The sequence below is a fragment of the Marmota monax genome, unplaced genomic scaffold (genome assembly GCF_021218885.2).
Source record: "Marmota monax isolate L192 unplaced genomic scaffold, Marmota_monax_Labrador192_F-V1.1 WCK01_AAM20220418_F8-fsc00225, whole genome shotgun sequence".
Lineage (NCBI taxonomy): Eukaryota > Metazoa > Chordata > Mammalia > Rodentia > Sciuridae > Marmota > Marmota monax.
In genome coordinates this window covers 1,608,248-1,633,873 of record NW_026694524.1, presented here as the reverse complement: position 1 = coordinate 1,633,873, position 25,626 = coordinate 1,608,248, and positions in this window count along the sequence as shown.

Sequence of the window (25,626 nt, the reverse complement as noted above, 5' to 3'; positions counted from 1 at the left end):
TCAACTATTACTTTTAAATCATTATTTCTTCCTTCAATTTGTTAATTTTTGCTTTGTGTTTTGGGATCTATTGTTAGTTAGGTTTTTTGGGGGGGTGTTTTTGTTTTTGTTTTGTACCAGGGGTTGAACTGAGGGATGCTTAACCACTGAGCCACATCCCCAGCCCTTTGTTGTATTTTATTTAGAGATAGGATCTCACTGAGTTGCTTAGGGCCTTATTAAGTTGCTGAGGCTGGCTTTGAACTCACAATCCTCCTGCCTCAGCCTCCCCAGCAGCTGGGATTATAGGCATGTACCACCATGCCCTGCACTTGTTATTAGTTTTATATGTTTATTATTTTATGTCTTCCTAATGTTTTCACCCTTTTATCTTTATAAAATGTCCTTCTTTGTCTTTAGTACAATTTTTTTTCTTAAAGTCTGTTTTGATATTGGTATGGCCACTTCACCTTTACTTAAACCACTATTTACATAGTGTATCTTTTACTATTCCTTACTTTCATCTATTTGTTTTTGTTAATCTATCATGTACTTTGTAAACAGCATATATTGAATCATGACTCTTCATGACTCTACAAATTTGTGATTTTTTTCTTGTACTGTTTAATCCATACACATTTAATATAATTAGTGATAATGTAGGAAATATTTTGGATTTTCTAAAATAATAAATGAATAATTAAATGTAGTATATAAAAGTAATAGTAGTAATTTTATGTATAATATGGTAATATATAATACAACAATAAATATATGTGTGTGTGTATTTGTGTGTGTATCTAGTTCTACCCATTATTAGGTTTGTTTTGGGGGGCTCCAAGTATTACTTTCATATTGTCACCTTTTCCTTCAATTATGTTAATTTTTTTGTATATATATATATATATATATATATATATATATATATACACACACACACACACACACATGCATACATGTACAGTTTTGAACTCCAGAATTTCTATTTGGTTCTTTTATTATAATTTTGTTCCCTTTTAACATTCTGTATCTGGTGAAATATCATTCTCATACTTTCCTTTTATTCTTTAAGTATGACTTCCTTTGCTTTTTAAAAACATATTTATAATAACTGATTTTAAATATTCATATAGTAGTTCCAACATCTGCATCTCCTTGATGACAGTTACTACTGATTTTTTCTTCTGCATATGAGCCATGTTTTTTATTTTTTTGTATGTCTCATAGTTTTTGTTGAAAATTGGACATTTTAAACAATGTAATGTGGAAACTCTGGCCCTCAGATCCTCCCCTCACCAGAGTTTGCTGTTGTTGTTTGTTTGTTTGATGAATTTCCTAGGTCAATCCTACAAAGTCTTTATTCTTTGTTGTATTCTATGACTGAAATCTCTGCTCAGTTAGCTTTGCAGTCAGCTAACATTTGGAGAGAGATTTCCTTAAATACTTTGAACCTATAAATCTTTCATCCTTTACCAAAGGACTCTGTGTGCATTTGGGGGGTAAACCTTCAATGCCCCAGCAATTTAAAACTCTGCTTGAGCATTTAGTTCCTGCTTTCACAGCATCCACATCAGCCAGAGGTGAAAGATCAGGGCCTTCTCAAGTATTTTCTGGGCCAAATGCATAGCCTTTAATGTTCATGTGATTTTTCTGGAACCCCAGAAATGTGTCAGCCATTTTCAAGGGGACAACTCATTTTCCAAATTTTCCTTTTAAGTTTTTGGCTATCTTCTTGTTTTCCCAGTTTGGAATCACTATTTCAGGCAACTCACCTTTAAACAATTGCCTGAAAGTTTTACAAACTTCCTAGGGTTATGGCTTTCCTCCCTGGGTAAGCTCAGAGTCAAGTTAAGTAAAGACAAATTTTGTGAGTGGGCTTTTCCAGGGAGCTGCCAGAAAAGTCTACTGGTGTCAATTCTCTGAGTATGGATCTTTTGGAAGAGCACCAAACCTATAATCTGTTCTTTCACCTCCATTTCCTAGTAGGCTACTGGTTTTTAAAGGTACTGTGAGATTGAGGGTGCTGATTTTCAGAGATTACTGTAGAGCTGAGGTTATGGGGATGGGGATAAGGCAAATTATAATATCACAAATCTTACTATTCTTACTGTGATTCAGTTGCTTTCTCAACTTGTTAAAAGATGGGCTAATTTCCAAAGGTATGAAAAAAATTATTTTTATTTTTTAACCAGTATTCTCATTGTTTTTATGGAGGAGCCGATTTTTAAATCTTTTCCCACCATTCCAGAAGAGCTTCTTTAGGTAAAGACTTGGGAGGGAAAAAATGAAGTCAATTTTGGGATAATTAAATGAAACTTGTCTTTGAGACACCCAAGAGGAGAACATATGTATCATTTAATAGGCCCCTGTCTGGTATTTACGTATGCATGTATTCTTGAACATGCACCATTTCCATTCTTACCTTCCATTTGCAATCATTCAGATATGTTTAACATGCAGCTTTTGACTCAGTAAGTGTTCTCCCAAATGTGTATTATTTGGGGGTGGGGTTGTGGCTCAGTGGTAGAGCATTTGCATAGCACACGTGAGGCACTGGGTTCCATCCTCAACATCACATAAAAATAAATAAATAAGTAAATAAATGTATTGTGTCCATCTGCAACTAAAAATTTAAAAATGTGTATTATTGCTTTGTTTGCAGCCAAGAAAATATTTTACATATGTATTTTCATGCACATAAAAACACACTCTTCAGGTTCTTAAACTTGGTCTCTACATTGGTACTACTGTGTAGCTTTAATCTGATGCCCAACTTGTAGCCTACATAAAATACCAGAATTTGTAATGGGACCCAGAGATCATAATTTTTAGATTATCCCAGGTGATATCAATTTGCATGCAGGTTTGAGAACCTATTTCTCATTTTTTTAACCAAGCCCTAGGCTTTTAAAATCTAGCCATGTATTTACATGGGCATGTAGTCCAGAGATCAACACATATTTTCTGTAAAGTATCAGATATTAAATAATTTTGGCTTTGCAAATGATATGATCTCTATTACAACTCAACTCTGCTATTGAAATGTGAAAACAGCCATGAACAACATATAACCAAATGGCCGTGATCATGTTCCAATATCATTTTATTTACAAACCAAACAAAACATAAAACAAAAATAAAAACAGGATGTGGGCCAAATTTGGTCCATGGACCATAGCTTGCTGACTTCTGATCTAGTCCTTCACTTCCAACTACTGGGGTATCTTCATGGAGTATATCCACCACAGTTTTCTATCCTCAGTTTTAGTTAGAGGTTAGTTTGCTTTACTAACACAAGTTATATTGTAATAAATATGTATCTATCTATATCCTTATAGTCCCCATACATAAATGATTTGAGAATTACTGGATCATAGAACATAAATACATTTATTCTGAGTATATATCTTGAAGTAACTCCAAAATGGTTGTACCAATTTATACGCCCACCATCGAGATATAAAAATTGTTAGATCCTCACATCCATACCAACACTTGAAATTATCTAGCTGTTTAAATTTTGTCAGTTTAATAGTTTAGTTTGCATTTCTGATTGTAATATTTTAGTTGTATAAGTATCTGATTAATACCTGTCTCCCATGTAACTTTATGTGTGCTCCATAAAGTCAAAACCTTTTCTGGTTTTGTTCACTATTCTATTTCTGGCCCCTGGCATGAGCCTGACACATCTAGGTGTTCCACAAATATATTTGGAACAAATAAAGATGCTTCTTGACTAACAGTGGGGCTAAATCCTGATGAACCCATTATAAGTGGGAAATATCATATGTGGAAAGTGCATTTACTACACCTAACACATCCTAGCTTAGCAACACAGAACATTGTAGTGCCATTTGTCTCCCTTCTTAATCATGTGGTTGACTGATAGCTGAAGTCCACTGCCACTTCCCAGCATTGCACATGGACCAGGCCATATATTGCTAGCTATGGAAAAGGTCTACATTCAAAATTTCAAGTACAGAGCTGGGGTTGTGGTTCAGTGGTAGAGCGCTTGCCTCACATGTGTGAGGCACTGGGTTTGATCCTCAGCACCACATATAAATAAATGAATAAAAAACGTCCATTAACATCTAAAAATATTTTTTAAAATTTCAAATACAGTTTCTGCTGAGTGTATATAATTTTCTCACCATGGTAAAGTTGGGAAATCCTAAGCCAAACTATTGCACTTTGGGTACTGTCTGAAAATGGGTATGTGAACTCCTTTGTGTTAGCCATACAAAAATACTCATTTCCTTATTGGTAGATTTGAACTGTTACCCTGAGGTGAGAATAGGGAACTTAATTAGAATAGTAGGATTCCTAACCTCAAGAAAACTTATACTTTGGGAGAGAGGGCAAAAATCTTCTTTTATTTCATTTATACACAAAAACTTTTGAGCACTTATCATGCTAGTTGCCAGACGTTTTGCACAATGGTGAGCAAGACAGTTATAGTTTTGATCTCTGAGAGCCCACAAAGCATAGAATACTCCGAAGGCTCATAATAGGAGTTCCCTAACCCAATCTAGTGTGACTGAGGAAATACAAGTATGGTAAAAATACAAAATGATCCCTTATGAATGCCCAAAGAAGTTCCCTGACAATGGGGCGTCTACAGAACTCAGGGATTCATAGGAAAGAACAGTAATATTCTAGCAGTATTATACAAACGAGCTTGGATAAGTCTTCAAGCTGTTCTGCAAATAGTAGAGTGATTTAAGGGAATTTAAGATAATTATGCTTAAATCCTTCCTTCCCCAATTATTCTATTTCTGACTCAGAAAGTGGAATTGCTGAAGTGGTTCCCTTTCACTTTAATAGTTGTAAAATAAACATCTCCAGAATCTCAAAATGGCAAAGGCTACTGTGCTTCTTTGGCCAATGGCAGATATGATCAGTAATTAATAAAAAATCTTCAGTAAACCATAACTGATCCCATGAAATTTGGAAGGTTTAACTGTTTTAAGAAACATTGTGGATTCCTGGGGAAAGTAGAGTTGAAATTTAATGTCTTGAATTTACTTAACAAGTACTCCCTCTTTCCCTCCCACTACATACATACCTTGAAGAGTCTCGCTAAATATATTCAGAGATTTAAAAGTCCATAAAAATCTATAGTTGTGAAACAAGTGCTTCAGCTATCCTTGCTTATCCTTCTTTTTGATAACATTTATTTTCATGTTCTCCTCCCAATTTTCTTCTTTCTTCCCTGTAAAAATCTTAAGAAGCAAAGAATACTAGACATTTATTTACTTATTTGCTTCATTTCATGGTTGGATGAAAGTTGGGGGCTTCTGGTCTGCGTACCACGTTGTTAGAAACAAAACTGGGGTCAACAAGGTTAACCAGCCTGTCACAGTCTCACTGTCTGGGTTCATTCTCAGCAGGAGATAAGAAGTAGGGGGTGGGGAAAAGAGGGGGAATCAGGACAAATATTAAAATACAGGTCAAGACAGAAGAAGTTAGGAAAATAAAACCTGGCACAGAAGCTTAAAAGCAGCAACAAAGAGCTCACAGAGGCAGTAAATATTCAGTGCATTCTCTCTTTACTTGCTTATCTTTGAGGAGCACTGTAGACTGGTTAATCAGCCCTACAACAATCAGACCACTGTGATGGGCATGGCTAAGTACAGAAAGCACTGGAGTATTCGCTGATTTGAAAGTTATTCTCTGGTACCAACTCCCTCCTTCCCCCGTTCTATTCTCTGCCCTTCTCTGTGCTGTAGGAGAATCCCATGGACTATATATCACCTGACTCCCTTTCCACCAGGCTTCTGTTTGGGTATTATCAACAGAGGCACAAGCATAAGATAGGAGGACAGAGAGAGCAGATAGAGGTATTCTTCCTGGATCCTCCCTTTTCACACAGTGACTGAGATCTTCCATGACCACAGCTCTTTCTTCCATGTACCTGCTTGCACAGGGTTCTCTCTGTCCCTTGTACTCAGACTTACAGAGGGCAGGGGCTTCTTGCTGTGCTAACCTATGGGTGCCACAACAGTCCTTATTTGTTCTCATAACCCAGTAGGTGGTTCCTGCTCATTTGAAACTTCTGTGTTGAATTCTATTTCCTATTGGGATCCCAATTGATATGATGGTTCTTCTAGATCTCTTACTGTATTTTTTGTGAATCATACTAGGTGTGAAACAATATTGTAAAAATTGAAGAGATGAAGAACAAAAACCCTGATCATATAACTTCATTGCAAACATTTGTAAGATATAAATACACAAGCAGGGACACAAGTCCCCAAATCCAGCAAACAAAAACAGTATCATCCCCCAAATCTTCAGAGACAGGTACAAGAAGCACATGAATAGAGAAATGGGGGGGGCATGCTTCTCTGAATCTCTGTTCCCACTGTGGTATTCGTCACAAGAACCTGCTTATGCAATGAGCTCTCCCAAAGGGCAGGATCACCATAATACAATGTCACTGCTGGGGGACCGACATTTTAGCTTGCTTGTTGCTGGGGACAGGTCTTACTACTATTTGTTTGGTGATGGGCAATGCTTTTTTTATGGGAAAATCAGTGAGTTTGAAAGTATTTTATGTTTTCCTGTTTCTCTAAAGTCTGTCATTTCCTAAACAGTGTGTCTCTGTTTCCCTTTATAATGACCCAGAGGAAATAGAAGCACATTCCATGACGATTTCATTTAGGAAAAGGAAACATTGCAGGTTTAACCCTGTAAGTATTTTGATGTTGTTGTTTTCTTAAGCAAAATAATGAATGTTGTGCATGATGGACAAATGCCCCTCCCTCTAGGGCTTTCATATGCCCATGAGATGGGTTATAAGCCAGTTTATAAACTAAGACTGCTCTCTCTTGTAGTCTGGATACTGTGGAATGCGTATCTTCAGCCATTGGTATCCTGGTTTAACCACTGTGCTGAACTGAGGCACAAAGAGCCTTTCATAATATCCTCCTATTAGGGATTTTGGAGGGTTAAATAGAGCTCTTTTCTGTGGCCATGTTTTCGACCCAGAAAAGCTCATTTTTAGTCATGCTCAGGGATATGGTATTACTTATAACTCAAGAAAGCTGACATTATAAAGGCTCTTCTAAAGCATCAGAATTTCACTTCTTTTTAATTCTTTAGGTAATATAAACTAGAAGGACACTTTGAGAACTCAAAACCAGGACCTTGCTTACTGTATTGTATATAAATTTAGTCTAACTGCACTTCAGAATTCATTCATTTATTCATCTAAAAAACATATTAAGCACTTACCATGTTCCAAACACTAAGCAAGGCATGAACATTTAAGTTAAAAAAATGGTCTTGGTCCTCAAGAAGTTTACAGCACAGTGGCTACTAACATTTGTGGTTACTAACATTTAAAGGCAACCCCAAAAGATAAATTATCTTCTGAGACTTACTTCTTAAATTGTTCTAGTTGTTTTATCACAGGCTACAATAAGCAATCTTGTATACAGTAGTTTTAGCTTTTTTATCTTATTCAATCATTCTTCTGGGGGTCAAAAAGGCTAATACAATATCCCCCATTTTATAGATGAGGAAATTGAGCTACTATATAAGTCCAAAGGCTTATCCTGCAGTTACACAGCTGGAAGGAGTCAGACCCTTGACCTCACTCAAGAGAAAGGCCTTTGCTTGCCCAACTTTCAGGCTGTCTTGCACCTGGTCTCTGTTACAATTTTTTGCATATGTTCTTTCGTCTTGCTTATCACCTAAAAGACCTTAAGCTCCTAAGGGCTCAATGTCATATATTTCTTTGAACTGCTCAAAACATTTAACATAATGTTGAACATATTGTTAATCCATATGGATTGGGTATATTGATTTATCAAGATTTAAGTTAAACTTTGAGATGTGCTTGAGAGAACTGACAAGGTAATTGAAACTTACCTCTCTAAGATGTACATATTTAAGTGAGTGTTGGCATTGACTTCTTCCTTTCCAGATGACATTCTTTTGGATGGGTATAATTTACTGGGTGTTGGGATAATTGGGAGGGGATGAGACCATTACCTGGGAAAGTTAATGGCTGAAGATCTTACTCATACTCTTCTTTGGAAAGTAATGCATGAGTAATTCTCGAGTGGTTTAATCAGGCCCTGGATTTCACTTGGGAGATTATGATTTTAATTTAACATATCCTGCTGTACAGTGTGTGAAATATGCAGCCAGCAGCGATCACTGTGAGATGAAAGCCCAGTTGTGTTTATTTTAAGAGACTTGCAATTCTTTGCCAAAGCCAACATTCCTGGGCAGTGAATAGATTGAGTGAATCATTCAAAGTAGGTGAGAGGTCACAAGCTTGAGAAAAAAACGAAAGTTGAAAGCTTTTCCTGTCAAATAACAGTGTTTAAAAAAGCATTTATAAAGGAGAAGCTATCATAGAAAATGGGTTTTTCTTTTGCAAGATGAATCTTCCACATGTGGATCCTATAGACCTCTTTCTTAGCTCTATCTAATTAGTCCTGGTGTTATTCACCTTTCCTGGAAATTGCAGCAGAGAAGTACTCTGGTTCCAATCTCCAGCTCTGGACAATGGCCTCATTGGAGAACAGAACAGTAGCTGTGTTCTTGAGGGCAATGTAGACACATTCTCTTTGAAAAGCAGGCTGGCACACTGCCCAGGTGGTATAACTTTGGTGAGTATCAAACAAACCTTTGTAGCCAACAGTGGATTCCTTAGGTATCAGGCAAATGGAACGTCAACCACAGCCAGGCAGGACATTAAAGATTGAGGATATGACAATTACTTATTGAACATATACTATGTAACAGGCGCCTACTTAATCCTCATGCATCCAATAAGGTGGGCACTTAAAATTCCTGTTTAATGGATGAGAAAACTGAAGTTTATAGAACCAAAGTCACATAGATGTTGGACAATCAAAACAAAATTACAAATGGAATAGAATGGAGAGAACCCATTCTATTACCACCATTTAAAATACCTGGAGGGACTGAGGGTTGTGGCTCAGCAGTAGAGTGCTTGTCTGGCACGTGCGAGGTGCTAGGTTCGAACCACAGAACCACATAAAAATAAATAAATAAAATAAAGGTATTATGTCCATCTACAACTAAAAAAATGAAATAAAATACCTAGAATAAGAAAGATATGCAGTTTATTCTCTGACTGTAGAATGTAACTTCTATCTTTCTACAAAAGATAAACAATAGGTCTGGGGTTGTGGCTCAGGGATAGAGCGCTCACCTTACACATGTGAGAACCTGGGTTCAATCCTCAGTACCACATAAAAATAAGTGTGATAAAGGTATTGTGTCCAACTACAACTAAAAAATAAATATTTTTTTAAAAGATAAACAACAAACAAACCAACTCTTGCTATTCAGTATACACCAAAGTATCCTCTGTGAATCTAGTCTTAAGAGAAACCAAAAGGAAACAAATCATAAAATATTTCAAAGATGGAACCTAATCCACAACTTCAAAGAACAGAGTCTACAAATGAACAGAGCCTGAAATTTGGAGTCAAACAATATGCCTGACAGAGCACAAATTCATCCCAGTTACCTCTTGCCAACACTTAAGATAAAGTAAGGGAGAGTCCAGAGGCCCTGTTGGAAATACAAGACCTCAGGGAGATTTTCCTCTAAAATCTGAATCAAGACAAGGATGTCCAGTCTCACCACTCCTATTTAATATTGTACTAGAAATTCTAGCCAGAAAATTAGGCAAGAGAAGAAAATAAAAGGGATAAAAATAGGAAAGGAAGAAGTCAAATTATCAGATGTGAAGATGATATGATCTTATACCTAGAAGATCCAAAAAGCTCCACCAAAAGACTGCTAGAGCTAATAAATTCAGCAAAGTAACAGGTTACAAAATCAACAGCTTTCCAATATACCAACAAAGAATCTTCTGGGAATGAAATCAGCAAAACAATCCTATTCATAATAGGTTCCAAAAAATAAAACACCTATGAATAAATGTAACCAAGGAGGTGAAAGACCTCTACAAGGAAAACTGGGGAACATCAAAGAAAGAAATTGAAGAAGACACAAGAAGATGGAAAGACCTCCCATGCACATGGACAGACAACATCAAAATTGTTCAAATGGCCTTACTACCAAAAGCAATATACAGATATAATGCAATCCCCATCAAAATACTGATGACATCCTTCACAGAACTGGAACAAACAGTCCTAAAATTCATTTGGAAGAATACAAGACCCAGAATAGCCAAAGCAATTCTAAACCTAAAAAACAATGCTGTAGGCATCAGAATACCTGACTTCAAATTATACTACGGAGCTATAGTTGCAAAAGCTGCATGGTACTGGCATAAAAACAGATAGACAAATGATACAAAATGGAAGACTTATAGATAAACTCACACATCTACAGTCATCTGACAAAGGGGCCCAAAACATACATTTTAACAAATGATGCTGGGAACATGGGCTATCCATATATAAAAGACTCAGACGAGACCAGACCCTTATTGCTTACCCTGCACAAAACTCAACTTGAAATAAATCAAAGACCTATGAATTAGACCAGAAAATATGCAACTCCTAGAAGAAACTGTAGTCAACACTCCAACACATAGGCAAAGGCAACAACATTCTCAATAGGACCCCTAAAGCTCAGGAAATGATGCCAAGAGTTAATAAACTGAATGGCATCAAATCTAAAAAGCTTCTGCACAGCAAAGGAAATAATTAGGAACGTGAAAAAAGAACCTACGGAATGGGAGAAAAATCTTTGCTAGCTACCCTTTTAACAGAGGATTAATTTCGAGAATATATAAAAACTCAAAAAACTTAACACCAAAAAAATTAACTACCCAATTAATAAATGATCAAATGAACAAAAGAAACATGTGTCAAAAGAAGAAATATAAATGGACAATAAATATACAAAAAGATGTTCAACATTGTTAGCAATAAGGGAAATACAAATTAAAACTACACTGAGATTTCATTTCACTTCATTTGGAATGGCAGTCATCAACAATACAAACAATAAAAAAGAATACAAACAATAATAAATGCTGAAGAGGATATGGAGGAAAAGGAACACTTTTATACTGTTGGTGGAATTGCAAATTAGTGCAACTGCTATGGAAATCAGTATGGAGATTCCTCAAAAGACTAGGTATGGAACCACCATATGATCCAGCTATACCACTCCTTGGTGTTTATCCTTAAGATTTAAAGTCATCTTGCTACAGTGATACATGCATTCCCATGTTTATAGCAGCACAATTCACAATAGCCAAACTATATATGGAAGTGGCCTAGGCGTCCATCAATAGATGAATGGATAAAGAAAATGTGGTATATATACACAGTGGAGTCTAATTCGCCCATAAAGAAGAATGAAATTATGTCATTTGCAGGAAAACAGCTGGAACTTCAGCATATTATGTTAAGCTAAATATGCCAAACTCAGAAAGTCAAGGGTTGTATATTGTCTCTCATATGTGGAAGCTAGAGATGAAAAATGAAAAGAAAGTTGTGGGGAGGGATCTCATGAAAATCCAAGGGAGTTCAGTAGAGTAGAGGAAAGGGACCTGGGGAAGGGAGGAGAGAGGGAACAGGGAAATACTGGGGAATGATAATGGTAAAATTGTATTGTCATATTGTGTGCATGCGTGAATATGTAACAATGAATCTCATCATTATGTACAACTATAATGCACCAATAAAATAATGTGGGAAAGAAAATATAGGACCCCAGGAAGGAGAACCTAAAAGGCTTTTTCAGATTTTCCCTAAATTGTTTAATTCAGTAATCGGTCATCATTTTATGGATCAGGAAGAGCCTGGCTGAAGAACTCATGGGACAGAACACAGGAGAATAGACTAGGTCACCTCAAAGAGACAGTATGATGGAAAGTTCTGGGAAGGACCAGTTTCAAGAAAGCAGTTCCAGGTGGAGGGCAGTCCCTTGAGGGACCAGGACACCTCACTGAAACTGGGTAGGATGGAAAGTTCTGGTCAGGAACCATTCCAGGAAAGCAGTTCTGAGTGGAGGACAATCCTTGGTAGTGCTGAGGTCCAAAGCTCAAGGAGGGAGTCCTGAGTAGAGAGATGGAAGTTAAATTCACCAAAGTTCATTTTGTGAGAAGTCAGCAACAAGGGTAAGCATTTAAGGGAACATCTATCTAAAGTATCCTATGTGTGCCTTCAGTTGCATTTTGGTGCTGACAGAGTATATGTGTGTGTGTGTACGTAAAATTTTCTTTTAAAGAATACTTTGTCAGAGTCTTCACTTTCCCACAGTAGATACTTTGGGGAACATGCCATAGAAGAGGCTTTGAGTGCTGTGCTTCATGGGAATGTTCTTGGCCAGCCCTGAGTATGGACATGCCCTCAAATGATGATTCTCCACGGAATTCTGGGTGCTCCCTGTTTGGGGGGTATTGGTAACTTAACACAGACCTCTATGTAAAAGAGTGAAGCATGCAAATGTACAGAAGGTGGTTTGGGAAACATTTGGGAGTGATTTTTCTTCTGGTTCCTTACCACTTTGTTGGCACCTCCTGTCTTCCTTGGTTTCTCTTCATTTCCCTGATGTTTCCTCCCCCACTCCCCACCTGGTTTGGTGGAGGGATCCTTTGTGGTTTATTTTGTTCTGTTTTTTCCTAAACCCTAGCTGTTTGAAGACACTACCACAGTCATGTCCCAAACACCCACTCTGCTGACTATCCAGATTCAGAGCAGACATGGGTGCTGGCAGGGGCCTGCCCTCAAGATGAAGGCTGAGCTGACAGTTGCTGGTTTTGTACAGTTGAGAGAACAGGAAAGAGAAGAGAGTAGCTGGCAGTGGTACAGGGTCCTAGAGGGGACAAAGAAGCATCAGCTACTGCCAGATCTGTAGGGAGGGGAGAGAAAGGAAGGAGGGGATTGTGAAGCTTCTAGTTTCTAGCCAATCCATGAACTTTTGAGCTTCCTATGATCAGCTCCACACATATTCCTTCTTAGAGAATGTAGAAAACAAAGCCTGGATGTAAAATAATCATACTTCTCAATTATATGTGCATAATTATTTAGCACTTGTTTGTTTAATAAGCATACATAACACTGACTACATTTTAAGTGCTATCCTGAAGACTTTACTGATGTTAACTCATTTAATTCATTATATCCATATGAAGTAGGTGCTGATATCATCTTCACTTTGCATATTAGGAAATGGACACACAGGTTAATTAATTTGCCAAAGGGAAATTAATTAATAAGTGGCAGAGTTAGAGGTAAAGCCCCCAGAATTGTACAGAATTGTTAAATAACCTCTTTTTTAAAAAAAATTATGTTTCAGTTATAGGTGGACACAATATCTTTATTTTATTTTTATGTGGTGCTGAGGATTGAACCCAGTGCCTCACATGTGCTAGGCAAGTACTCTATCACTGAATCACAACCCCAGCCACAATAACCTCTTTTGTAAGCACATTAATGGGAAAAATGGATGGAAGTGCCTAGCACAATATACTAAATACCATGCAAGAATAATCATTGTTGTTGTTACTATAATAATAACATTATTAGCTAATACTCCACTCCAATAATACTTACACATAGCTTAAGTGTTTGTGAAGAAATAGTTTAGCACAAGTTTATCTCTGGAAGTCTCAGTTCAAATCCTGGTTCTATTACTCATTAGCTATGAGATAATGGACAAAGTTACATAATCTCTCTATGCCTCAGTTTCTTAATATGTAACATTGGGATAATAATAGTCTTTACCTCATTGGTTTGTTGTTAATATTAAATAAGGTAATGTTTGGACAGCACTTAGCAAAATACCTGGCACATAATAAGTGCTCAGTAAATATTTGTCACTCATATTACTACCTGTTACAATTGAACTAAATTGCTTTTCATTCTTTGGATTTTCTTTTCATTTAGCTAATTAGTTACTTATTTCCATAGATTTCCTGGTAACATTGCCTTACATTTATTTATGGAAACACTAGTATGTTTCAATCTTGCAAGTGAGTTGCTGCACTTAATTCTGAGTTTGGTCATACAGGTACTCTTCCTCCCATCCCAAGTGCCAGGGATGGAACCCAGGGCCCATGCATGGTAGGCAAGCACTGTGCCATGAGCTATATCCTTGGCCCTGTGATGTGGGTATTAGCCCCTTGTTAAGGATGTAGGAACTGAGGCCAAAGAGACACTAAATCAAGTCTACATGGAGAGTCCTGGTAGATTTTCTGAGTGATATTTCAGTAATTTTTCCAACATGTACACCCTACCCCACCTCCACACCCCTTGGGTTCTCCCTAACCTAAATTCTCAAATCCCTTGCTGTTCTCATTAGCAGACTTGCCCACCTCCCCCATGCAGGCACCTCCCTCTTTCTCCCCTTTTCTTTCCATCTCATGGAGAATTCTCTGGGGACTCAACAAGGCTTCTTTTTCAGGGATGAGCCAGATCATATCCTATTTGGGATTTTCAGAGAATGACAAAGATAACAGATAGGACTAGAGGCTGTTTAATCTATAAATGTTTTTTAAAGTCAATGCCAAGCCCAGACTGTGGACCTCATCTCTAATTTTTTATGCAGTGACTCTGGGCTAAATATAGGGGTTGGCCTTTTACTTTCAGAGCTAAATATAACAGCCCTGAAGGCTGATGGATTTGGAGAGGGCTAGTTGGGGAGCGACTGGACTGGCTGGGCTTGGCCTTGTGTTGTGCAGAGTTATGCCTGAAGGTCAGGCCTTGAGATCCACCCAAGGGCTCCTGGGGGAGAGAAGGTTAAGGGAGATGCCTCTTTTGCTTCTAGGAGGGCAATTAGGGTTCCCAAGTATATGTTTTCAGGTCAAGTTTTATCTTTTGGGACACAGGACATTTTCTTAAAATTCATGGATATACAGTTGCTGCCTGGAGTGTAGATATGGTAAGGGTCCCACCAGAAGTCCAGCCTCTAGTCGGATGTGTTGGTATTGCTCTTTGCTCTCTAGCTAGCTCTTGGTCCTTCATGCAGCCCTCTTCTGATTTCTGATCAGAGTTTTTCCCAAAATCCAAACCTCTTCCTATCTCCAAACTTGAATTACTATTGTTTTTTGGGCATCTAGCTTTGTGTTTGCTGAACTGGTAAATGAATTCTCATAGAGCTTTAAGTGCCCATGGTTGTGGATTTGTTTGTTCCCCTCTTCATGTTATCCAGAGCTTTCTGGAAACGAACCTTAACTTAATGGATTGAAGCTACTGATTAAATTTCAGGCACTGGTGAAGAACTTGATGCTTCTCAAGTTATACTACCTAGAATGCTTAGTCTTCCCCCCACCCATAGGACTGACTTTGAATTCTTAAGCAAACAGACATAAGCTCTTTTGATGAATATTCAGGAGAAGTAATGGTTAAGATTAAGGCTCACGAGCTGGGCACAGCGGTGCATGCCTGTAATCCCAGCAGCTCAGAAGGCTGAGGTGGGAGGATCGTGAGTTCAAAGCCAGCCTCAGCAATGGCAAGGTGCTAAGCAACTCAGTGAGACCCTGTACCTAAATAAAAAAATACAAAAAAGATTAAAGCTCAGGAAAGTAAAATTCATCACATTCTTATTTAAATTTTTCAACCCATCCTGTCCTAATGTGTGTGAACAGGTACACACACACACACACACACACACACACACACACACTTCTGTTTCCTTTCTGTTTGCTTGGGCTAAATAAACCTTACTATGTTCAGTGAAGGGGCTTCAGCACAGGGAGAGGACAATCTCCCTGTGAATTTTACCAATAAGCTCCATTGCCAATGAAAGTGTTAGGTCATAGGTCATGGCAACCTCATGGTTGGTCTGCTGCTGCAGGGTTGCCTATACTGGAATCACAATAGGACTTTGTTATGGTTAAAGCCCTGTTATGGTTTGGATGTGAGGTGTCCCCCAAATCTCACATGTGAGATAATGTGAGAGGGTTCAGAGGGGAAATGATTAGGTTGTGAGAGCCTTAACCCAATTAATCCCTGATGGGATTAACTGGGTGGTAACTGGAGGCAGGTGGGGTGTGGCTGTAGGAAGTGGACATTGGAGGCATGCCTTTGGGGTATATAATTTGTATCTGGTGAGTAGAGTCTCTGTCTACTTTCTGATCATCATGTGAGCTGCTTGCGTCTGCAACATTCTTTCACCATGATGTTCACCCTCACCTCAAGCCCCAAGGAATGGAGCTGGCTGAGACTGTGTGTACTAAGACTTCTGAAATTGTGAGCCCCCAAATAAACTTTTTCCTCCTCTACAGTTGTGCTGGTCAGATCTTTTAGTCACAGCAGCAAAAAAGCTGACTAAAACAAGCCCCCTCTGGCTCTGAGATATTAGGAACTTTCCTGCCTTCCATTTCCACCTTCTACCAATGACTGGCCCTTCTATGTAATGCTGGCAATGGAATGTGAGAGTCAGGTATTGCAGATCCTTCACCCTTCCCTTTAGTACATATTGTATATGAGAGATGAAAGGTAGTCCAAGCCTAAGAGTGACCTCAGTATTAAGTGGTTTGGGAGTAGTAAAGTAGAATCTTTCTTCCTCATGTAAATTATTATTCAAAAAGCTAGCATCACAATGAAAATCACTGTATATGGGGTGTCACCTCATTTTTCTGGGGTGGCAGGTGGGCAAGATCACATAGGACTGAGAAAAGACTGTACTATATAATGGAGTGGATAGAAGTCACACATTCTTTTGAGGCTATGACTTTGATGTTGTCTGATGAAGTCTCAGAGAGGTAGTAGATTGGAGGTCAGTGAGGAGGATTGTCTACCACAAACTACAGTGATGTGTCCTAAGGTCAAGGAAGAGGGGATGACAATGAATCCTGATCTGCATTTGCAGACAGGAAAACCATGCCTCAGATGGCAGCATAAACAATTATGCATCAGATGCTTAGTGAAGCACATTTGGGCTTTTTCTTCCTACTCCATGTATCAGAAAATTCCTTCTGTGTGACCACAGAAGGGAGGTAAGACCAAATACAAGGCCACAAAGGAGAGACAATGAGGCATAATAAAAACATGAAGCACCCTATCCTTGTAGGTCATAGAAATGAGGATTTTAGGTCTATCCCACTGAGTGCCAACTGCGAGGCCATGGGCTGGCCTGGCAACCTCTGTAAGACTTTCTTCATCTGGAAAATTATCTAATTGCTACTTTGTATGGATATAGGGAGGGCTAGATGAATGTCATAAATTGACACTTATGAAACAGAGCCTGAGGTGAGGATTTTGTGCAAATTATTTATTAAGGAAGTGATTCCAGGGGAAATCAATAAGGCAATGGGGGAAGCAAGACAGGGTTGGGAAAGAATCCAAGCACAGTCAAGTCCCAGCCTCAGTCTGATCCTTCAGGGGAGCTCTGGAAGGCACCTCTCAGTTGATCCAACTTAAAGCAAGTGAAGCAGCTTCCCTGTCATTGACCAAGGTCATTGGCCAAGGGCCTGGAGATAGGAATTGGTGGTCAATGTCAACTCCTAGAAATTTCCAGTTCTCTACATTTGGGAGATAACTCCAGGTTTGGTGTGGGATGCTAGATACTGAAGCTGTGAAAGGAGTTTATAGAAAAAGTAAAAAGAAGAAGAGGGATATGGGCCAAGAAATGGCAGTATCTGCTACAATGAAAAAAATATATATTCTTATTTGTCAGGGACTCCCCAGACAACATGGATCTAATTTCAACCAGGAACAGAATACCAGCTCATGAACTGAGATTTACATTAAGAAAGTATAATCTTCATCTAGCTGCAAGTGACCTCATACTGAAAATCTGCACAACTAAGGAATATTTAGGTAAGATTGTCTGAGGGACAAGTTATTGCTGTTTCCATTAGGCACACTGCTCTCAATGGGAGAGGTCAGAAACAGTGTTAATATTCATTTAAGCTGTTTTAGAGTCACCTTCACTAGGTAGTGATCCATGCTATGAAACTTCAACAATCAAAAGTGTTCTTCAAGAACACATTTGTATTTTAAAAAGTTAGGTTTTGTTGAACTAACTGCCACAAACGAGAATATGTAACCAAAAAGTTAGGTTTTGTTGAACTGTCACAAAAGAGAATAAATAACAGAGGAGTCCTGAGGCCCTTGGAAACAGCAGGCAGGGGTCTCTCTTTGGAACTGGGTATTCTCTGAGTGGTTTCCAGGAAAATTTGGAAGCAGGGGCCAATTTTGGATTGGACTCTCTCAAGCAGCAAGGACAATTTATTGATGGGCATCTCAAGAGTTTTCATAGAAGCTGGAATTATCACAGGTAAAGAAAAAAAGAAAACAATAGTCACTTATGATAGTCAGAAAAGGAGAATGTTTCATTATTTTTGTGACTTCCATAGGGACTTTATCTTTCTTGTTCCAAGTATGATTGTGAGGTGGTCTTGTCCCAGCACTGTTTATGTGAGTTGAGAACATCATGATCTGGCTGCCAGCAGGTCCATTTCTCACTTTCTCTGTTTGTCAGCAGGGATGTATTTCATTTTTTCAATGGCACACCCTTTTTTTCTCATCAAAGTTAAAAGAAACACCCTTACTTGGTTTGTTCCTGCAGTGGAAGAACAAATCCTAAGGAGCATGCCAGTCCTGTACCACTGGGGATATGCCATAAAAACCCCAGGGGATTTTTGTTCAGAATTTAATACCAAGAAAAAAAATCCTACTTAATACATGAGAATCTTCCTTCTTCATTTTAGCAGGTTTTCTAAGCAATACATCCTACTTCCTTTATTTTATTTTTTTCTTCTTCTGAATTTTAGGATGACCTTTTTGGTTCACACATTTGCATTCACCTTTCTCTCTGAAAATTTCCTATTTCTATTTTACTATTTATTTTGTTGTTATAGCTAGTGTTTTCAGATGAAGGTGGTAAAGATTTGAATAAATTCCACATGGAGTCATGTTGCACAGCTTGAAGCTAACACAAAATGAGATCTCACAGTAATTCTCAGTTATTTTATGCATGTAATCTGCCTCTCATAATTTAAAGGTAGAGCGTATATCTTTTTTCTCTTCAATTTCCCTCTTTCTCATATCATAACACAAAGAGATGTTAAATAGATGCTATTTGGAAACTCTTTGTTTTGGATGGGCGATATTTGGGGGATTCTTGTAGGCAGACAGTAGGGGTCAGCATGGAGCTGTGCATGAGGGAAACGCCTCAGCCCTGGAAACTCAGCTGGATTGTTCTGAAATGGCACGGGGTTTAATCATTCAATTCAGATTTGTACTTTTTCTTTCAGCTATTCAACAGATAGCACTTTGCAATGGTTGCCTTCAGTGTCACTTTGGTAAATCAGTTTTTTGAAGGAGAGAGAAGTGGTTTTTATATATTGTTTACCAAAAAAAAAAAAAAAATCCATTTCGAGCACTAAGGAACTCTGAAAAAAATGGTTACAAAATGTGTTTACTTAAATATTGTGAAATGAGGATGGAAATTCGCAGTGCAGGGTATTTGTCATCTGCTCATGACTAGCAGATGGCTGCCTCCTCCTCCTCCTCCTTTGCAAATTGAATGACTCACATCTTACAGGGTGTGCAAAATGAAATTTCGAAACTCTCCAGAGTAGAGGTGGCAGTGCCATAACTCAATGCAGGAAGAGTGTGCCAGCCAGATGACATTGCCAGCCAACATGCTGCCAAAGACTTCACAAAATGTCTCTCTTGCTGGAAAGAAAAGCATTTGGATGTCTCCCCACACGTGTTTAGTTCACCATCTCTGAAAGGATGCAGAAGATGCTTCAGGCTGTGGGTGAATCTGTGTGTGTGAAAGGAGGCAGGTGGTCCCTTGGCCCAGAGCTGGGTAGTAATGACTCCTACCAAGGTGAGTCACGCAGGGAGGGCTCACTTGTTTTGGCTTGTCAGCCCTAGAATGGTGGCAGGTCTGCCTCCAGCCATCAACAGAACAAAGTCTGGGTTATTATCACATGCTCTAATAAATGGGAGATTAAATATAGTTTAAAGAGATGCAAGTCATCTAAGTTCAAAGTTCTTATTTTTCTTCTTTTGTTTAATTAAAAGGAACTCTGGATCTACTATGCTTAACCAAAAAATGAAGGCTGTATTTTAGGCAATTATATTTGTTTAAAAAAAAAAAAAAAAGAGTCCTGCTAGCCAGGTGGACTAACAGCAAAACTTCAGCTCTAGCTGCAGATCCCACTTCCCTTAATGTGATTGTGTAAGCCTATGTGTGTGAAAGGAGGCAGGTGGTCACCAGAAGTGCCCTCTTACCCACTCAATGAACTGCATCTCCTGGTACTCACACCTTTGTGTAGTCCCCTCCTTTTGAGGTCTAAAAAAAACCTTGCAGCTTCCACCTTGGTCTCTGGAATACTCACTCAGTAAGAAGCCATCTGCCATGTAAGAAGTCTGACTACCTGAGACCACTGTGCTTGGAGGAAACGCAAGCTGGCACATGAAGAGGAAGAATGGAGAGAGAAATGCCTAGCAAAATCCTAGCTGTTTCAAGCATTCAGCTGATGAGCAAGACATGTTGCTAAAGAAGCCATCTTGGACCTCCAGCTCAGTTGAACCTCTTCTTGACTCCAACTGCCGATTGACTTGAAACCACCTAAAAACCCAAGAACCACTTAGATGAGCCCAGTCAATCCATAGGATCTTGAGAGATAATAATAAGTTGTTTTGAGCCACAAGGTTATTGAGAGTGCTTTTTATACAGTAATAGATAAGCTAAATGTGTCAACACTTCATATTGAGAAAGAGAGAGAGATGAGATCAGATATCAGGTGTCTAAACAGTAACTGAGTGGGTAGGCTATCTTAAAACAGTAGTTGGAAGTACTTTTGACATGGCCTGAATTTCTAATATTTTCTAAGAGATCTTAGACTCTAGTGATTTGATGAACCAAAACTTGTGAGTACATATAACATGATGAAGACAGAAACAGAATGCTACATGATATGGAAGCAATTAAATACAACAGTACAATTGTCAGCCCTAGGTGAGGGGCATTCTTTGTTCATTATTGGATACGTAGACATCTGAAACATAAAGATAACTGGACGGTGGGCAAAAATGTGCTGAGAAGTTTTTTAGAAGAATGAAGAAATAATGTTATCGAAGAATATGAAAGACTGAATTAGGAGAGCCTAGCTGAACAGTGCTTAAGGAATGGCAGCATTTGAAGATGTTAATGCCCAAGAGGAAGTCATATCTTAATCATTTGCAAGATCAATTTAGAGCCATTGAAGGAGGGGGACAGGATAAGGAAGGTAGAGAGCAATAGAGTCAAGAGGAACAAACCCAGAATGTATAGATAGTAGGATTTTTAGGTTAATGTCTTTCTGGTCAACCATAACCACAGCATTGAAGCAAGCAAAGTTTGCTGAAGCCGAAAGAGAAGCAAAGCTCAAATTGGGAGGTCTTTGTTCAACTACTAATAGGCAGTATAAACTTGGCAAGTCACTTATCCTGTCTGGGTCTTGGGAAGGCATGTTGTAACTTATAAAAGGCTCTACAAAGGCAAAGTATTATTTTCAATTATAATAAAATGAGGAGTTAAATTTATGCAATCTAAACTTCCTTTCAACTATAAAATCTTATGGTTCTAAACCATAGAAACAAAAGATAGATTTAATTTTTTACAAAATTAGACAATTAGGCTTGCAGACTAAAGGGATGTAGAAAAATCATTCATTGAGATTTAAGGCGATACATATAGTAGATACTTAAGGTAAGGACAAGGATATTTGTTTTATTTCCTTATATATATCAAGCACCTAGAATAATGCCAACACATGGCAGACACTAATTAAAATTTTGTGGTGTAAATAAATAAACTATTCCTGAGAAATTTAGAACAAAAATGAACTAAATAATAGTGATGTCTATCTCTTGTTGTTTATAAATTTTTCTCACTTAGTTCAATTGCTTTGGTAGATAATAATATCCAAATTTCTAAATAATGTTTGGTATTTTTTCTCTCCCTCATTTTAAAGATAAAAGGGAAGTATGTTTTTTAATTAATATTAGATCCTTAATTGATGATAGTTTTTAAATTTAACCTTTTTATTAAGAACATTTTGAAACACATAAATAGAATATTCATCACCCAGATTTAGTAATTACCAACATTCTACAATTTATAGTCCACAATTATAGTTTCATTTATACCTCTACTACTTCTTTTTTCTTTTTTAATTTTTTTTAGATATACATGACAGTAGAGTGCATTTTGGCATATCATACATACATGGAGTATCACTTCCCATTCTTCTGGTTGAACATGATGTGGAGTTTCAATGTTCATGTATTCATATATGAGCAGAGGAAAGTTTTGTCCAATTCATTCTACTGTCTTTCCTATTCCCATTTCCACTCCCTTCCCTTCATTCCCCTTTGTCTACTCCAATTAACTTCTATTCTTGCCACCCCCACCTTACATCTCTACTACTTTTTATTTGTACTGGACTATATATGATTATTTTAGAAATAGATTTTTTTTATTTCATGTAAGAAAACAGACCTACCAACTGTTTTGTACTCTACTTATCTTATTCTACTGCACACATTTGAGATGTGTTAATTTCCTAATTGTTTTTAGTAAATTGCTGACTTAAAAAGAACTTCTTCAAGGTACTTTTTTTAAATTCTGGATTAAGTAAAATTGCAACACTTTTAGAGAAGCTATCTGTTGATGACCCCTTTGTACCTACGGTTTCATAGCTGTTTTGTTTAGAAAAGAATTTATATCAGTCTGAGTTGTTGATTGCAAATATCAAGACTTGCTATAGCTGGTTAAGCAGACTACATATGCAACAGATATTAGATGCCTCAATAGACCCTTTGAGAGGACCACACATATCCCCTGAGAGAACATGGGAAGGCACAACATCAAAATGATGCTACAGGATGGCTTCAGAAAGGATCCCACTATTGCTAACACTGGGAGCAGACAGAACCAAATTGTCCTATTGATATTAGGCAATGTGTGCTGTGCTGCCATCATTTGTCCCTGAAAACCATTGTCTTTGCCATCACCTTTTTCAGAAAACATCTGCTTCTGTGTATTTGTCTCCTTTTAAGCTAGAATCTCACTTCATTTTTTACAGAGCTGTAAGGAAGGCTGGGAAAGTGAGTTTCTGGCTTCTATATTGGGAAAGCAAGACTCATAAGGGGTGCCATTTTCCAAAATCAGCTGTTCAAAAGTTGTAGAGGGCTACAAATTATGACATGTGTTTATTAAAATATCTTTAAAGCTAAAATGATCTATGAAGGAATTTCTACATTCTATGTATGAGAAAGGGAATACAGCTGACTTTTTTATCTTCATGCCTTTAAAAAGTGTTCAGTTCTTCTCAAGTTAAATAAAATTATAATTTTTCAACTAAAAAATCATGCATACTATTTTCTATTGTTTTAAAACCTTTTCTCTTCTAGATATTCTTCAAAATCCAAAACTTATGACAACTTTCTTCAAATGTCTCTGTCACCTTTGAAGTCTTTGCCATGTAGCATTTATTCCTCTTTTCAGCTTTCCCAGTCTACAACCTAATAGTTTTTCTAAAGCAGTTTGTATTTTAAGCCATTTTTATGTATTATATTCTCTGTTTTACAATTCTCTCATTTAAAAAATCTTTCTAAGCATATATTCTTCCCTTGATAAGGAAGGATGCATCTCAAATTCTATAAAAAAAGATATTAACTGATCTACATACCTCACTTCCCAGGAATTTTACAACTACAGGCATGTTGAGATACTTTTCCAAATGAATATAGTAAGCCATCTACTTTCTATTAAAAGAGAAAGAAAGAAAAAGGGCAGACTAAGGCAATCAGACATTCATTCTTAAAGATGTATAAAGATATTACAGAACATTTATAATTCATGCCAAACCTCTTTCGTTTGCCATGCACTATCTATCACATCCCTTTTGTGCTACTTGCTGAGAGATCAGGCTCACTCTTTCAAATGAAATTTGGATAATAATTTCCATTTCAAGCGATAAAGAAGGCTTCAAATTGTGCAAAATATTGAAATGTGTTTATTAATACATTATCTAGAGCAATCAAATAAGCATGCCACATGATCACTCTAGAAAATGATTTGTGTATAACTCACATTAGCCTTCCCCCTAGGGATATAAACCATGAACCCACCACCAAAAAAAAAAAAAACACACATTTCTTTCTCCATTGATTTTCTTCTCTGTATCACTAAAATATGGAACTCAGCTACTTACATAACAATCACTGGTACAGTAATTTTAAAAGGTTGAAATGTTTAAATTGTCCTATACTTCCTTTAAGAAATATAATTTAGTAGGCAATTTAGTGAAAATGTACTACCCAAATGTTTGATGGCTGGGATTAAAATCATCCATTAGCCAAAAAGTCTGTTCTAGATTGTTTAGGGGTTTGAGGGAGAGGGAGTCTTTTTTGTTTTGCTTTATTTTTCATGAATGAATGCAAATGAAACATTTAGGAAACAGAGGTCAAACTGAATGTCAATGTGAAATATGAATAAGACCAACTGTATTCTGATTAATAATCATTTGAACTTTACTAACAGAGTTTCATGATCATAAAGCATTTGAATATTTTTGAGTTTTACCAATAGTTTGGAAAAAAAGTATTAAAATATGCTTTTCCATAAAAATGTTAAAGGCTTATTCTGAAATGAACAAAAACCAGATTTACAGCCTTCAATAAACACTGAGGTGGAAGAGAAAAAAGCAAGAATTTAAAATAGACAGCTTATATTAGTTGCCTATTTTTGCAGAACAAATTACCATGAATATATCAGCTTAAAACAATACTCATTTATTATCTCACAGTATCTGTAAGAGTCCAGCCGCAGAGAAGCTTGTGTCACAAGACTGCAACCAAGGTGTCACTCAGACTTTGTTCTCATCAAAGGCTCAATCTGGGAAAGGATCAGCTTCCAGTTTCCCTCAGGTTATTAGAAGGATTCATTTCCTTGTAGTTGAACTTTTGACAACTTTCTTCTTCAAGGTCATCAGAAGAACAAGTCTGCTCAGAGACTTCTACATAAATCATCAATTAGCCACAGGAGAGACACTCCATCATCTTTATGATATTCTGTTGGTTATAACCACATCACCAGTTCTGTCTGCACTCACAGGGAGAACATTATATAGGGTGTGAACATGGGAGCCATCTTGGAACTCTGCTTACTGCACAATTGAAAGAATATTTTAACAAATGCCAGTGGAATCCAAGTCAGAGAGTTTACCAGGCAGAAAATCCTTTGATTAACTTATTTCTTGGACTTTACAACTGTAAAATTAGTAAGTATGAGCTTCCCAAGCATTTCAAGGATTTAAAGGGAACATAGTGGAAATTTTTCTTGCCTATGCATAAACCTAGGAGGACCCACACACTGCTATGGCCCTGTCCAGCTTGCAGATCTGGCCACAGTTGTAGGGACATAACTGAGTAGACCACTCACAGATAGTCTTGCTTGTGGCACCATGAATGAATTATCCCTACTCAAATGAGGGCATTGAGATCCTAAAGAGACCATAGGGTCTATTGCATCCACCACAAGCACAATATTCCTTGAATGTCAGCAATGAGTTTATTCATCTCATGAGGAGACTCAAACAGAAATGAAGTTAAATGCTCTTCATGTGAGGAAAAAAAAAACATGATAAGTAGAAACTATGTAAATGATGAGTTACAGTTCCCCTTTTTGGAAGAGTGCCTATGCTACTCATTTTAAGTAAAAAAT